This window comes from Pristiophorus japonicus, chromosome 13, assembly GCF_044704955.1.
Source record: "Pristiophorus japonicus isolate sPriJap1 chromosome 13, sPriJap1.hap1, whole genome shotgun sequence".
In the NCBI taxonomy this organism is placed as follows: Eukaryota; Metazoa; Chordata; class Chondrichthyes; family Pristiophoridae; genus Pristiophorus; species Pristiophorus japonicus.
The window spans coordinates 59230849-59248614 of record NC_091989.1 but is presented as its reverse complement, the minus strand read 5'-3'; positions in this window follow the sequence as shown (position 1 = coordinate 59248614).

The window sequence follows — 17766 nt, the reverse complement described above, 5'->3', positions numbered from 1 at the left end:
AAATATGTGAGTTTAGGGCTAGAGCAGGGGGGGAGCCTCAGAGGAAATTTGGCCCGTTGGGCTAAGGGAAGGAAGGGAACGCGCAGAGGCAGCTGATCGGATGGTCTCAATCTTTGAGACAAAGAAGTCCATGAGCTCCCCACACTGTTGTTGGAGTTGAGTGGGGTGGAGACAGGGGAGAGGGGTTTAAGAAGATGGTTAGCAGTAAAGAAAGTAGCCGGGTGTTATCTTTCCAGAATGATATTGGAATAGTGAGCAGTTTTTGCAGACAAGAGTAGGATCCGATAATGCTTTATGTGATCGAGCCAGATTTCGCGGTGAATGGGCTAAACCAGTTGTCCGCCACATCCATTCAAGTCTGTGCCCCTTGGACTTGAGGGAGCGAAGATGAGGGCTGTACCAGGGGGAATAGCCAGGGTGAGAGGGAGTAATGGTTTTAATAGGGACTAGGGCATCAAAGGTGGTGGTGAGGGTGTGGTTGAGCAGGTCGGTGGCTGCAGAAATGTCATGGTGAAAGGAGGGCCAAAGATTGGACAGTTTGAAGTTGATAAATGCAGTCGTAAGAGAATTTGGAGAGAGCTTTTTCCAGGGGCGGATGCAGAAGGAAGTAGGTTTGGATTGGGGAAGGGGGATGTGAGTGGAGAGTGATACAAGGAAATGATCAGAGATCGCCTTATCTGTAATTGACATGGTAGGAATAGCGAGTCCACAAGAGATGGCAAGGTCAAGGGGGTGGTGATGAATATGGGTTGAGGAATTCACATAGAGGGAGAGATTAAGGGAGGACAGGAGGGTCGTGAACTCAGAGAAGAGAGAGCATGATATATTGAGATGGAGGTTGAAATTACTGAGGATGAGAAGTCGCTCGGTGCAGAGGCCGAGAGAGGAAAGCAGTGAGGATATATCCCTGCAAACATTTTTTATGATACTTGGGTGGGAGGTAGAGAACGAGAATTTTAAATGAGAAGTCAGGGTTGGAATAAGGTGAGATGTTCAAAGGAGGCGAAAGTGGCGGATGGGTAGGGGGCCAGATCAAGGTATGATTTGGTGATGAGAGCCACACCGTCACCACAGTGGTCTGGGCAGGGCAAGTGGTGGAAAATATAGCTGGATGGGGAGGCTTTGTTTAAAGGTAAGGTGTCATCGTCCCTCAGCCAAGTTTCCATCAGGGCCATGATGAGGATGCAATCATCCACGATAAGCTCTTGCATGGCAAGGGCCTTGTTCACAAGTGAACGGACATTCTGCAAGGAGGTCTGGAGAGGATCAGTATTGGCTGATCCAATGCCAACATCCACATGGTCAGCATTTGGGGGGGGGGGGTGAGTTGGATGGGGAGGAGCTTGGCAAAGTTAGACCCCCCCGCACCCACTCTGGGCAAGCTGGGCGGCAAGTTTGGTGATTGCATTCTATATTGTATTTGGCCACATACTGATCTACTCTGACTTGAGTATACCAGGCTTTCAACTATTTTCTCTCTATCTCATTTCTAATGAAACAATTGAAATTGTAATTTGCTATGTGGAGAGTCGTGGTTGTCATACCATTCCATGGTGCAAAGTGCTATGCCAGTACTCGGAGTCTTACCACTCTATGGCCACTGTGCTGTACCAAGCACTGTCATCTTCTCCTACTACTCCATGGCATAACATGCATGGCCAGCTTGACAATACAATATTGTTTAAGGTAGAGGGTTGCATAAGAATCCTATGAGCCTTCTACACAACTGGATGGAGCTTGCCAAATTCTAATATTTTCAAAAAGATCACCCTGTTGCTGTTTTAAATGATAATTTCCATCATGACAAGTCATGCTGCTTAGAAACTCATCCAAGACCATTTTTATTCATTAGTTAAAATGTTGAATGAATATTTTCTAGAAGTAGTCACAAAAGAGGATAACACTAACTTGTCATCCAATTTTTTTGTGCATTTATAAGAGGATTTTCAAGTCGGTATCAGTGAGGTAAGTTAAAGAGATGTAAGGTGGCATATACCCGAGGTTTCTGCAAGGCGCTGGTGAGGACATTTGTGGGATTCTAGCTGTTATCATAAAGGAATTGTTAGGGCTGGGATGGGTTTGTAGGGCTCGAAGTAAGCAGACCTAGTAATTATAGTTTAAAAAGGTTACCGATCTGGCCGAGGTAACTACAGGCCCATTAGCCTAACATTAATAACAAGTAAGATTATGATAGATATTCCAAGTGGTAGTGAGACTAATACCTATATTAAATACAACTTGAGATTTTGCAATTGAGGATAAATGTTGAGAAGGGATAAGAAATTGGCTGAAGGATAGAAAACAATGGGGTAAATTTTAATTCTCTTAGCCTGGCATTAATGGGATGGTAACGGCCTCAAAATGGGGTCAGTGCCTTACCGCCCCGTTAGCACTAGCGATGTGGTCGGCACCATTTTAGAAAGAGTTTGGGTGTCCAAAGCGCCCACCTGTTTCAGATGTTAGGCCCCTTTTAAGATGGAAATCAGAGTCCAAAGACATAAATAGGACCCCAATTGCCATTTTAAGTCAGAACTGGTCGAAGCCTACACACATCCACGGGCGATGGAAGAGAAGAGGCCCAGCAAAGGCAAGTCTCGGATTATTTTTGTGAGCCTCGGAGGAGCTGGAGCGTACCTTCGCAACCCACAAAATGATCTGCACTACCTTCGCCCTGGGACCTCCACGATTGCGATCCATTCCCTTGCGACTTATCTTCCTGGAGCCACTCCGGCCCATCTTCCTGTGCTCAATCTGGCGACCTGTGTCGGGTAGCCTGTTTGGTGCTCCGCAGCACGCCTGCCGAATGTACACGAGGCCGGACCTCAAAATCACGGGGGCCACTTTGCCACTGGAATTAGCGATGATCAACATGCTTCGTCAGTTAGTCACCCAAAAGCCAAACTTTACCCCAATGGGTTTTTCTAAGAGGTGTCATGTCAAGGTGGAGGGAAGTACTGAGTGAGCTTCTCCCAGGATCAGTGTCGGAACCACTGCTGTTCCTAATTTACATCAATGTTTTGGATTCAGAAACTCAATCACTCAAATTTGTAGCTGATACCAAACTAGCAGGGGCAATGGATATGAAAGTGGCAGATGAGAAATTTCAGAATGAGCTGGATAAAGTATGTAAGTGGGTAGAACTATAGCAGGTAAAATTTAATGCAGATAGGGTAACTGAATTTCTGTACAGCAATTTGGCCATTGCAGTGTATAGTCACCATCTGTTGTGGTACAAGTGGGTTTGGGGCCTAGGGATAGATGTTTCCCAACAGATGCTGAATAGGATGCTTCACTTAGTGTTGTCCGCCTGAGCCTCGGTTCTCCTCATGCTCTGGTAGTAGTCGGCGGAAGTACAGGGTATCTATTTTGCTGAGGTGCATGGGTCTGACCTGAGGCTTGAGGGTCCATGCTGGACTCTCTCATCTCTCATGTATCGGTGGGCATTCTAGATCTCTGTGTGCCTTGGGCAGGAGTGTTCAAAACTCTGGGCTATCTGCCACCCCCAAACCCTATCCATCTGTTTTTCAAAACCCAGGGAAACCAATTCTAATTGTACTTATTTCGTACTCACTGGTTTGTCCTGGATGAATCTGGTGGTCTTGAGGGTTGTGAAGGGTTTTTGCGGAGCATTTCTGCCTCATTAGTAGATAAATCCTAAATTAGATCACTTGGGTCACAGTCTGAATCCAGAAAACATGTCACATTGGTAGAGTGGGAAGCTAATCTAGGCTGACACTTCAGTGCAGTACTGAGGAACTGATACACTATCAGAGATGCCATCTTTTAAATGAGATGTTAAATTGAGGTCCTGTTTGCTCTCTCTGGTGGGCATAAAAGATCTCATGGCACTATTTTGAAAAAAGCAAGGAAGTTTTCCCGGTATCGTGACCAATATTTATCCCGGAAACTGTTATGTTCAGAATAACTCCACAAGACTGTGTGCTGTAAGCTCAAACTGTGACCTTGGTCTCTTTATTCTAACTCCAGAGTGAGTAATCAGCATGGCAGACAACCTTTTATACTTGTTTGCACGAGGTGTGCAGATGACCCTTGAGTCTCTAACAGGTGCTCCCCCTGGTGGCAAGTCTTACACTATTATAAAGTTTACATACATAACATCACTCCCCCCCCCCCCACCCCCCCAAATTCTTAGATACAAGTTATTTACAAGTTGACTCAGCGGTCTTCGTTCCCAGGATGATCGCCTGAGTTGAAGTCCTGGCATGGGTGAATTGGTCAGATCATTGCTGCACTACAGCGCGGCTGGTCTGATCAGACATGTAGGGCATGGTGGGTTCATCCTCGTGATTGACAGTGAGGTCGATTGCTGGTTGGGTGTGTGTTGGTGGATCAATGATGGTAATGTCCTCTTCAAACCGTTCTTGGTTGTCAGTGAATCGCAGTTTGGTCTGATCCAAATGCTTTCTGCACGTTTGTTCATTAAGAAGTTTGACAACAAACACTCTATTCCCCTCCTTGGCTAAAACAGTGCCAGCAACCCATTTGGGACCATGACTGTAATTAAGAACAAATACAGGGTCATTGACCTCATTGTCACGTGATACCGCCACGCGATCGTGGTACATGTTATGCAGGTGACATCGGGTTTGAACATGACCATTGAGATCTGGGTGGACTAAGGAGAGCCTGGTTTTCAGCGCTCTCTTCATTGACAATTCTGCCAATGGAACCCCGGTAAGTGAGTGGGGTCGCATCCGGTAGCTGAGCAGAACCCGAGATAAACAGGTCTGCAGGGAACCGTCCGTCACGAGCTTCAAGCTCTGCTTGATAGTTTGGACTGCCCGTTCCGCTTGACCATTGGCTGCAGGCTTAAACGGGGCAGACCTGACATGTTTGATGCCATTGCGGGTCATGAACTCGTTGAATTCCAAGCTGGTGAAAAATTGTCTATTGTCACTAAAGAGGACGTCGGGCAAATAATGGGTGGTGAACATGGCCCAGAGGCTTTCAATGGTGGCAGTGGACGTACACGATTACATTATTACACATTCAATCCATTTAGAGTAAGCGTCCACAGCTACTAGGAACATTTTTCCTAGAAAGGGGCCAGCGAAATCTATGTGGACCCTGGACCACGATTTGGAAGGCCATGACCACAAACTCAGTCAGTCTCCCTTGGTGCATTGCTCAATTGAGAACAAGTACTACATTGATGTACGCATGACTCCAATTCCGAGTCAATGCCGGGCCACCAAATGTGCGACCTGGCGATAGCCTTCATCATGACTATGCCTGGATGGCTAATGTGTAGTTCGCGTATAAATGTTTCCCTGCCTTTTTTTGGCAAAACCATGCAAATCCCCCATAGGAGACAATCCTATTGGATGAACATTTCATCCTTGCGTCAGTGGAACGGCTTAATCTCATCTTGCATTTCCCCGGGAACAGTCGACCAGCTCCCATTGAGGACGCAGCTTTTTACTAGTGATAGCACCGGGTCCTGGCTAGTCCAGGTCCTGATCTGGCAAGCCGTGACGGGTGGCCCCTCACTCTCAAAAGCATCAATTACAAGAAGCAAGTCTGCGGGTTGCGCCATTTCCACCCCGGTGCTGGGCAATGATAGCCGACTGAGGGTATCAGCACAGTTCTCAGTGCCTGGTCTGTGACGGATTACATCATCATACGCAGATAACGTTAGTGCCCATCTGTGGATGTGGGATGAAGCATTGGTGTTAATATCTTTGCTTTCTGAAAACAGTGAAGTGAGCCGTTTGTGGTCGGTTTCGAGCTCGAACCAGAGTCCAGATGAGTATTGGTGCATTTTCTTAACCCCGTATCCGCATGCTAATGCTTCTTTCTCAACTATACTGTAGGCTCTTTCAGCCTTAGATAAAATTCTGGACACATATGCGACCGGTTGCAGTTTGCCTGACACATTGGCTTGCTGTAACACACAACCGACCACGTACGAAGATGCATCACAAGCTAGTACTAAACGTTTACACGGATCATGTAATGCAATTAACTTGTTAGAACATAGCAGGTTTCTGGCCTTCTCAAAGGCTGTCTCTTGAGATTTACCCCAAACCCAGTCGTCACCCTTACGTAGCAATAAATGCTAAGGTTCCAGCAAACTGCTCAACCCGGGTAGAAAGTTACCAAAAGAGTTGAGGAGTCCCAAGAACAATCGCAGCTCTGTCACATTCTGTGGTCTGGGTGCATTCTTGATGACCTCCGGCTTGGAGTCCGTGAGTCTGATGCCATCTGCCGCAATCTTTCTTCCCAAAAATTCGACCTCTGGCGCCAGGAAAATATACTTTGAGCATTTCAGCCTCAGTCCCACTCTGTCCAGTCACTTTAGAACTTCTTCCAGGTTGTGCAAGTGTTTGGTGGTGTCACGACCAGTGATCAGGATGTCGTCTTGGAACACCACGGTGCGCCGAACCGATTTCAACAGACTTTCCCTGTTCCTCTGGAAGGTGGCAGCAGCAGAGCAAATCCCAAAAGGGCATCTGAGGTATATGAACAGTCCTTTGTGCGTGTTGATGCACGTCAATCTTTTCGAAGATTCAGCCAGCTCCTGTGTCATGTAAGCAGAGGTTAGATCCAGCTTGGTGAACGACTTCACCCCTGCTTTCGGTAGTGGGTACTGGTCTTTTAACGAGACTCGGTTGATCGTTACTTTGTAGTCTCCGCAGATTCTGACTGTGCCATCGCTTTTCAACACCGGAACAATTGGACTGGTCTACTCGTTGAACTCAACTGGCGATATAATTCCCTCTCGTTGAAGTCTGTCCAGTTCAATCTCAACTTTCTCCCGCATCATATATGGAACCGCTCGGACCTTGTGATAAACGGGCCATGCATCAGGGACGAGATGGATCTGCACTTTGGCGCCTGTGAAGTTGCCGATGCCTGGCTCAAATAGCAACAGAAATTTGTTTAGCACTTGAGTGCACGAGGCATCATCCACCGAAGACAGCGTGTTAGTGTCGTCCCAGTTCCATCGGATCTTTCCTAGCCAGCTTCTGCCGAACAGCATTGGGCCATCACCTGGTACAATCCATAGTAATAAATCATGCACAGCTCCATTGTTCAATAACTTCACTGCCACACTGCCAATGACTGGTATGAGCTCTTTGGTGTAACTGCGCAGTTTTGTATGAATCGGGCTTAGTTTTGGTCTTTGTGCCTTGTTGCCCCACAGTTTCTTAAAAGCCTTCTGTCTCATAATTGACTGACTTGCCCCCATGTCCAATACCATGGAAACAGGAATGCCGTTTAATTTGACTTTCAACATTATTGGAGGGCTCTTGGTGGTGAAGGTGTGTACCCCATACACTTGCTCTTCAACCTTGGGTTGAGTTGCCTCTCTTACTCATTCAGCGTGATCCTTGCCAGATCGGTCATCTTCTGCCGACTCTGCCATGTGCTGAGTCGCAGCATATTTGCACATTCGCTGGAGGTGCCTCATTGTTCCGCAGCCTTTGCACACGTAGTACTTGAATCGACATTGATGGGCTCCATGATTACCCCCGCAGCGCCAACATGGTGTTAATGGATTCGCATTCATGCCCCACGGCGGACTCTGAGTCATTCTAGGTCTGGCCTCTGCAGGCATATAGGCCCTGCCATGTACAGTTCTGCCTACTGAAGGCATTATTTTGTGCACAATACTTGCTGGTAAGCTTCGGTGTTGAAAAGATATCTGCTTAGTGTTATCGTTCGTGGACATGAAAGCCTGCGCTATCATGATGGCCTTGTTCAGATCTAGGGATTCGGCAGACAGCAGTTTGCGAAGAATGACCTTGTGGCCGATTCCAAGCATGAAAAAGTCCCGCAACATTTTCCCCAAAATCCGGCAAATTCCAAGGTGTCTTAGGTCGGTGACATAACTCGCCACGTCGTGGCCCTCGGAGCGATGGTGCATATAAAAGCGATACCTGGCCATTAAGGTGCTCTCCTTTGGCTTGAGGTGTTCCCGAACCAGTGTGCACAACTCTGCATATGTCTTGTCCGTTGGTTTCGTCGGTGCTAGCAGATTTTTAATGAGGCCATATATCGTGGACCCACAAACGGTGAGGAGAATCGCCCTGCGCTTGACCGGGTTACTCTACGTATCCAGCTCGTTGGCCACGAAGTACTGGTCAAGACGCTCAATGAAGGCTTCCCAATCATCACCCTCAACAAATCTCTCAAGAATACCAATGGCAGCCATAACCGCATGAAAGTTTGTGATCTGTTACTCGTCGCCAATTGTTATGTTCAGAATAACTCCACAAGATTGTGTGCTGTAAGCTCAAACTGATGTGACCTTAGTCTCTTTATTCTAACTCCAGAATGAGTAATCAGCATGGCAGACAACCTTTTATACTTGCTTGCACAAGGTGTGCAGGTGACCCTTGGGTCTCCAATAGGTGCTCCCCCTGGTGGCAAGTCTTACACTATTATAAAGTACACAAACATAACAGAAACAATATTAAAACAGATTATCTGGTCATTTATCTAATTGCTGTTTGTGGGCCCTTGTTGTGCACAAAATGGCTGCTACATGTCCCTAAATTAGAATAGTAACTGCACTTCAAAAATAAACTTAATTGGCTGTAAAATGCCTGAGACATCGTGAGGTCATAAAAGGAGCTATATAAATGCAAATTCTTTCTTTCTCGTCTGTATGCTTTAGATGTTCTTGTTCCCAATCCCTGCTGTTTTACTGGGACTTGAGTTCTTCTTTTTCTCCTTCCCACCAGTAGACTGTGCTGGCTCAGCAAACTTGCTCAGGCAAGTGCTATGGGCATCTCGTGGCTTTGTTGGTGAGGAGAGATATTGGAGCCAGGTCATTACATAACTAGCACTAATCAATCTTGTACTAGAACTTACCAGACCTTGCAATTTAACCACATTTTCTCCTGATTTGGGAATATTTTCAGTGGATTTGACCAAATGACTGGGTTTTTGGATATTGCTTTGGTTGCTGGACTATCGTGGTAAAACTGTGTGATTTAGCTCAGCTACGCTTGGTATGCTTCATCAATTTGACTTATCTTGGGCCATTTCTGAAAGCTAGTTCTGTCTGAGACATTACATAAGTAAATGATTAATTAGAAATAGTTGAGATACTTTAAAAGGGCTGAAAACAAATCTCATCAGATGTATTTGTACATAAGTGGGAGTGGCTTCCTTTGATTTTCAGAATCCTGTTATTTATTCACATCAGTATTCCATTGCAGATATTCACAATAAATCTGTCATCCATTCAGATTCTAAATGTAGAAAGATTATTTAGAACAGGATAGACTAGGAAATGCCTTGGAACAGTCCTGTATGCTGTAAATTTTTATCTTGGAACAAACAGAATTGGAGATTTTTGAGTCATCTTTTCTGGACACTTTCCATTTCACAGATCAGAGGGCAAAACACATCAATCATTAATCACTTGCAGGAAATTAAATATTTGCTTACTTTGTATTACAAACAAAAAAGACTTAATGATTTTTCATTGTTATTTGGGAAAATAGCCATCCATGTTATCCGTTGTTTTCAGTTATGGTAATTTTATTAATTACTCTTTTCTTTTCAAAAAATCTTGTCTAAAGTTTAGTAAATCAGACTTATTTCTGTGAATACCTATATTTCTCCATGCTCAGAATATTTTTCATTGCATATGAATATAAAAAGAAGAGGATGGATATCCCACCCTTCACTTTGTCTCATCATTGGTAGCAGAACCTTCAGTCATCTGGGTCCTTCTCTGAAATTCCCTCTTTAGAACATAGGAGCTTATGAAATGGGAGCAGGAGTAGGCCATTTGGCCCCTCGAGCCTACTCCGCCATTCAATAAGATCATAGCTGATCTTCTACCTCAACACTATCTTCCCACACTATTCCCATATCCCTCGGTTCCCTTAGTATCCAAACAGCTATCAATCTCTGTCTTAAATATACTCAATGACTGAACATCCACAGCCCTTTGGGGTAGAGAATTTCAAAGATTCAAAGATTTGAGTGAAGAATTTCTCCTAATCTCAGTCCTAAATGGCCGACTATTTATTCTGAGACTGTGACCTCTAGTTCTAGATTCCCCAGCTAGGGGAACATACTCGCAGCATCTACCCTGTTAAGCCACTTAAGAATTTTATCAACATAGGTGGTCCCTTGAATGAGGCTGACTTGCTTCCACATGAATTCACAGATATTTCAATGAAGGATCCGATGTTCCAGTCCTGAACTCCAATTGAAAGGGTGGAAGATGTCTGTGCGAGAATTTTTTTAACGTGTGGTTACCATTGCACATCAGCCACCCCACGGGCTTGACAGAGCTAGGCCTTTATCCAGTGGCAAGGGTTAACCAGGACGACTGGAGACCTGCTCTGCTGCACGGACCTAGTGCGCACACATATGCAGTGTGGGCTGGCCCGTGCTGCTGCTGGGCCCTCAGTTCTTCTAGGTCCCATACTCTTATTTTCCACATCTCCGCCACGATCTCTCACCGTCGAGTGTGCGTCGGTTTCGAAGTGGGCGATTGGGTAACATCATCAGGTCCCAGGTTGCTGTTTGGAGGTTGGGCAGGAGCATCGGTGGGACTCAGCAGGAAGGACGTGGCGGAGGTGCGGCGAGTGATCGAGGAGGAGGAGCGATGAGGGATCGTGGCTGGGATTCGGTGGCTGATCATGGCGGAGGTCCGGCTAATGTTTGGTGCGAAGGTGCAGCGGGAGATCATGGCGGTGGTGCGGCGAGTGTTTGTGGTGGAGGAGCGACGAGAGATCGTGGCGGAGAATTTTATACATTTCAATGAGATCACCTTTCATTCTTTTAAACTCTAAGGAATATAAGAACATAAGAAATAGGAGCAGGAGTAGGCCAAATGGCCCCTCGAGCCTGATCCGCCATTTAATACTATCATGGCTGATCTGATCATGGACTCAGGTCCACTTCACTGCCCACTCTCCATAACCCCTTATTCCCTTATTGATTAAGAAACTGTCTATTTCTGCCTTAAATTTATTTAATGTCCCGGCTTCCACAGCTCTCTGAGGCAGTGAATTCCACAGATCAGAACCCTCTGAGAGCAGAAATTCCTCCTCATCTCAGTTTTAAATGGGCGGCCCTTTATTCTAAGATTATGCCCTCTAGTTCTAGTCTCCCCTATCAGTGGAAACATCCTCTCTGCATCCACCTTGTCAAGCTCCTCATAATCTTATACATCTTGATAAGATCACCTCTCATTTTTCTGAATTCCAATGAGTAAAGGCCCAACCAATTCAACCTTTCCTCATAAGTCAACCCCCTCATCTCCGGAATCAACCTTGTGAACCTTCTCTGAACTGCTACCAAAGCAAGTATATCCTTTCATAAATATGGAAACCAAAACTGCACGCAATATTCCAGATGTGGCCTCACCAATACCCTATATAACTGTAGCAAGACTTCCCTGCTTTTATACACCATCCCCTTTGCAATAAAGGCCAAGATTCCATTGGCCTTCCTGATCACTTGCTGTACCTGCATACTAACCTTTTGTGTTTCATGCACAAGTACCCCCAGGTCCCGCTGTACTGCAGCACTTTGCAATCTTTCCCCATTTAAATAATAACTTGCTCTTTGATTTTTTTTCTGCCAAAGTGCATGACCTCGTACTTTCCAACATTATACTCCATCTGCCAAATATTTTCCCACTCACTTCGCCTGTCTATGTCCTTTTGCATATTTTTTGTGTCCTCCTCACACATTGCTTTTCCTCCCATCTTTGTATCGTCAGCAAACAAGCCTAGTATACTCAATTTCTGCACATAGGGCAATCCCCCATCCCAGGAATCAGTCTAATGAACTGTCGTGACAACTGCATGCTTCCTTAGGTAAGGAGACCAAAACTGTACACTGTACTAAAGGTGTGGTCGTGCTGAGTTATATAGACAATGGGCACCCTGTAACTGCCCTGCATGGTATTATGCTGAGTCATATAGACAATGGGTCCCGATATCTTTCAGTCTTTGTCTACTGAGGACAGTTTGAATTTTCTTAGCCAATCTTTATAGCTCAGTGAGGTCAGACTTAAAACCATATTGCTGCTCGTCTTTGAAGTCAAGGGTAATCCGAGGGAAGCCACAGGTAAAAGAGGGAAGCATGCAGCATTGAGCCGGGTTTAAGTAATTGCTCTGTACACTGTAGCTGCCCCTCCCCGTATAACTGTTCTGGATAAAAATGGCTGTCCAGAATAACAAAGGATTAGGAATATACCGTGGTGATTTATAATGGGAGAGTGATGTACATTTGGGGCAGGGCATTGTTTCATTGGTGTGCTCAGGGAACCTGCTTATGTCTGAGTATGTACTTTGTTTCCACGTAGTATTTGTATCTGGTCTAGTCGAGCCCTGTGTCATGATTATGGTGCTCGATGAGCAGGGGTATAAATAAAAAAACAGACTAAAATGAAAGGAAATTAATAAAAAGTAACAACAAAATGGCAATTTCTGGAAAGACATCAAGAAGCAATTCTTCACACAAAGAATGATCAAAACCTAGAATGCTCTCTGGGTTGACTTGTGTTTTTTATTCGGTAAGGGTATCAAGGCATATGGAGCTAAAGTGGGTTAATGGAGTTGCGGTTAAAAATCAGCCGTGGTCTAATTGAATGGTGGAGCAGGCTCAAAGAGCTGAATGGCCTTCTTCTGTATGTTCCTTGTGGAGGCAGAGACCCTGTAGCCATTCAAGAAGTAGTGGGATGCTATTTCTATGGAAGGATGAGCCCGATGGATTGTATGGCCTCCCTGAACTGTACTTAAATCTGTGATCATTTTGTCACCATTTAAAAGCAGCAGTTCAGTGCCTGTCATTCTCTTCCAAAACACTGACAATTAGGGTCTTTGCAGCCCAGCAGAACAACTGGAATCTTATTCTGTTCCTCTTTAAAACCTAAATGTTCCAGCGCCAACTGTTATGTAATTATGTAAATTGCAACACAAATACCACTGGCCATTTTGTAAATGTATATCACAGTTATTCCCCCTTTCTGAATGGAAGAAGGTTCAGTTTGACCTACATACGCAGTGTTTCGTGGTTTTAGTGGCTCTTGGTTTTCATGGGACCGATTTTCAGCAAGGCCTCCGCCTGCCCAAGTGCCGCCCAAAGTGCCGCTGATGGCGGCCGAGGTAGTGGACGGTACTTTGGCCGGGATGTTCATCGCCGAGGTCCCTTGAAGGTCGACGGGCGGCAAATGGATGATGTACGCCGCCAATCTGGGCGGCAGTGGGTGGGAGGTTTCATTCTCGGCGGCAGAGGCGCTTGCCGCCCAAGTGCTGCCGAGGATGGAGTCGGGCCCACGGAGGGTCGAAGACCTGAAACAAAAATAGCAGCAAAAAATTAAAAAAAGTAAGTCGCTGTTGAAAAAAAGTGTTAAAATGTTCATTTACCTTTTTTTCAGGTTCTTCATACTCTCCGTCGGGGACAGACCAGCCTCCACGCAGCAGTCCGCCCCTGTTCTGCCGCCAACTGCTGCCGACTCCCGCCCGCAGGAATCTGGGAGCTCGGCGGGCGGGAGCTCAGTTGTGCCATTCGGCTGTCCGCTGACGCCAGCGGGCGGTTCCCGGCGGCTCTCCCCTCATGCCCGCTCCAGGACGCCCTGAAAGTGGCACTGGACGGATCTTCAGGAGGAATGTCGGCAGCATCATCATCATCATCATAGGCGTCGCTTGTATCGAGGATGACTTGCTTCCACACCAAAAAACGATGGGTTCACAGGTGTTTCAATACAGGACCTAATATTCCAGGTCCCAAACTACATGTTGAAGGGTGGAAGATGCCTGTGCGTGGATTTTTTTTAAACGTGTGGTGGCTGTTGCACACCAGCCACCACACGGGTTGACAGAGCCAGGTCTTGGCCCAGTAGCAAGGATTAACCAAGACGACTGGAGACCTGCTCTGCTGCATGGATCTAGTGCGCACACATATCGCAGTGTGGACTGGCCCGTGCTGCCCCTGGGCCCACGCCTCTTCTGGCCCCGAACCTGCGCCTCTCCTGGGCCCCGATCACGTCCCTCTACGATCTCTCGCCGCTCTCCGCTCCTGCTGTACCTGCCCACGCTCCAATCACCGACCTGGATCTTGATGGTGTCCCTCTTCGCTGCCGTCGTCCTCTTGCACCAGCTCGCGCTGTACCTTGCAGTGGTATGCCGCCACACTGCCCATGGCCACCGCTCGCTGCTCCTTTTATGGCCCCGACCTGCCGCTGATGGTCTCTCGCAGGTCGGGGCCGCCACGCTGCCTTTTATGTGGCACCTTGTCAAATGCCTTCTGGAAGTCTAAATACACCACATCCACGGCTTCCCCTTTATCCACCCTGTTCGTTATATCCTCAAAGAATTCCAGCAAATTTGTCAAACATGACTTCCCCTTCATAAATCCATGCTGACTCTGCCTGACTGAATTATGCTTTTCCAAATGCCCTGCTACTGCTTCTTTAACATTTCCCCAACCACAGATGTTAGGCTAATTGGTCTATAGTTTCCTGCTTTTTGTCTGTCTCCTTTTTTAAATAGGTGCATTACATTTGCAGTTTTCCAATCGGCTGGGACCTCCCCAGAATCCAGGGAATTTTGGTAAATTGCAACCAATGCATCCACTGTCCCTGCTGCTACTTCTCTTAAGACCCGAGGATGCAAGCCATCAAGTCCAGGGACTAGGGTCTCAGTACAGCATCTCATCCGAAAGATGGCACCTCCGACAGCCCAGCACTCCCTCAGCACTGCACTGGAGCACCAGCCCAGAATCCCGTGCTCAAGTCAGCGCCAGTGGGTGGCAGTCGGTGGCAGCGGGTGGTGAGTGATGAATTTCGGCCCCCATGTCATTAAAAACAATTCTTCATTAAAATCATTACAGCACATTTAACCAACCCGACATTCAGGTGACTAGTATGAAATGACATCGTTTAGCTAGACTTTTATTTTAAAACAACATGCATGTTCCATTTTCTTTCCTGATGTCTTTGGAATAAAACTGCCAGGCGTCAAACTATTTGGAAAGGGAAATGAATGCAGTATCGAACCTGGATCTTTATTTTTTTTAGCAATCTGTATTCTGCAGATATACAATAACATTCCTGAAGTAACAACACTAAGGAATTGTATTCTTTGCTTAAACCTTTGTCAAAATAGCAATGTGATGGCCTGCTTTGACCTGTCACCTTTCACCCTTCCTCTGGTGGCGCACTACAATTTTTCAGGAATACATTCTTCAGTCTGATTTTCCCAGGTAGATAAAGCTACACCCTTGTGCTAACATAGCCTTTGTGAGCCAGGCACTTTTCGTGTTGCAGGGAGGTGTATTCTACAGAGGCTGTCCAATAACACCAAAAATTGTGATGTGAAAAGTCCAGAGTAATGAAGAATTTTCAGCTCACACCAAGGATTGCACAAGCATTTTTGTGTTTGATATGTTATAATAGTGGACCGCCCTATTGCTGTATCTCCTGACAACCTCTCATTGTGAAACAACATCTGTTACTATACCCATGTGACATTTGTGGCCTCTCAGTTTAAGACCTTCATTCTTCTGAGAATTTTCCACTGAAGATCCAATTGAGTTAAGACCTGTTAGGACTCATTTACACCCACAGACCTTGCACAGTCATCAAAGAGGCTGGATCATGTTCCCCTTTGTGTGGGCTTGGATATAAACCTTCATCGTAAAAGTGAAAGGGTCATGTTTCAGAGTAGCATCCACGTGAATTATATAACTGTGTCTCAGTCTGCGCAGCAGAAATCCGGTGTCATTCCTTCACTGGACACTTAGGTAAAATATTTGCTAAAACTTGCCAGATGTTGAAGGAAGTTTCTCACACTGACCCTTGTTTATTATTTTGTAGTGAACCTCTGGGAGTGATTTTGAACCCAGATCCTGGAGATTCTGAGATGATTTATTTCTCCTTTTTAACCTTTTGAGAATTGCAGCAGTTTTTTTACACAATCTCCATCTTGTCTAAAAATAACAATTCTTGGGTCAAACAATAAATACAATTATATTCTGTGTGCCATTTTTTTCATTTCTGGCATACAGTGTCAGGTCTTCATCATCATAGGCGGTCCCTCGAACGAGGATGACTTGCTTCCACATGAGTTCACAGATGTTTCAATGAAGGACCCGATGTCCCAGTCCTGAACTCCAGTTGAGGAGGTGGAAGATGCCTGTGCATGGATTTTTTTAACGTGTGGTGACTGTTGAACATCAGCCACCACACGGGCTCGACAGGGATAAACAGGATGACTGGAGACCAGCTCTGCTGCACGGACCTAGTGTGCACACATATTGCAGTGTGGGCAGGCCCGTGCTGCCCCTGGGCCCTCGCCTCTTCTGGTACAGTAGTGCCAGATATAGTACTGTCAGAAGGCTGCACTCTATCCCTAAGGCTAGATCCTAATCCCAACCTCAGAAACAAGATTCCCAACTGCACCAGTATGAATTTATGTCATGAAATCCATAGATAGAAAATTGTGGGCAACACATTCACAATATATGCTGGTGGCATATGAGAAAATCTATCCTTATTTTATCCTCTCAAAACCTTTCATAACCATGAAAACCTCTAATACATGACCCCTTAACCTTCACTGTTCTATTGAAAAAAGTCCAATTTTTCAAGCCTTTTTTTCATAACTATACCTCTCATTCCTGTATCATTCCAGTCCATGGTGCACAACATGGGCAGATCTAAAGAGTGAAATGGAGAAGAGAGAACATGAATTAAACAAAAATCTCTCCTAATTAAGCAACAGAAAAAATTCAATAGATAGAAGAGCCAGGAGATAGACAATTGCTGTCAGTAAAGTCCCTGTTTCAGATTGTACCCTGCTCAGTCATCGCGATACCCATTACTCAATCGATACTATGTGTGGATAAATACTTTTGGTTATATATAAATCAGAAAATCAACTTTGTTCTTAGACTGTTACTTTCATTCTGCCTCTTTTTGTCAAAACCGAGGAACTTTGAATGTGTTTGTAATCCTTTTATTATGACTGTCCAACCATAAATTGCCTTTATTAATTTAAAGGCTGAATTTTTGAAAATGGCCACTAGTGGGAAGCGTGGCTCATGGGCAGCATATCAACACTATACTGTGTATACACATCACCGGCGGTTACAGACTGCAGTATTTTCAATTGGCCTCCCAGGAGTATCTCTTATTTGTCACTTCGATGGTATGAGATGTGAATTGGCTAGAATAGACTGGTGAATGATACTTAAAGGGTTGACAGTGGATAGACAATGGCAAACATTTAAAGATCACATGGACGAACTTCAACAATTGTACATCCCTGTCTGGAGTAAAAATAAACGGGGAAGGTGGCTCAACTGTGGCTATCAAGGGAAATTAAGAATATTGTTAAATCCAAGGAAGAGGCATATAAATTGGCCAGAAAAAGCAACAAACCTGAGGACTGGGAGAAATTTAGAATTCAGCAGAGGAGGACAAAGGGTTTAATTAGGAGGGGGAAAATAGAGTATGAGAGGAAACTTGCTGGGAACATAAAAACTGACTGCAAAAGCTTCTATAGGTATGTGAAGAGAAAAAGATTAGTGAAAACAAACGTAGGTCCCTTGCAGTCAGATTCAGGTGAATTTATAATGGGAAACAAAGAAATGGCAGACTAGTTAAACAAGTACTTTGGTTCTGTCTTCACGAAGGGAAGACAAAAATAACCTTCCGGAAATACTAGGGGACCGAGGGTCTAGCGAGAAGGAGGAACTGAAGGAAATCCTTATTAGTCATGAAATTGTGTTAGGGAAATTGATGGGATTGAAGGTCGATAA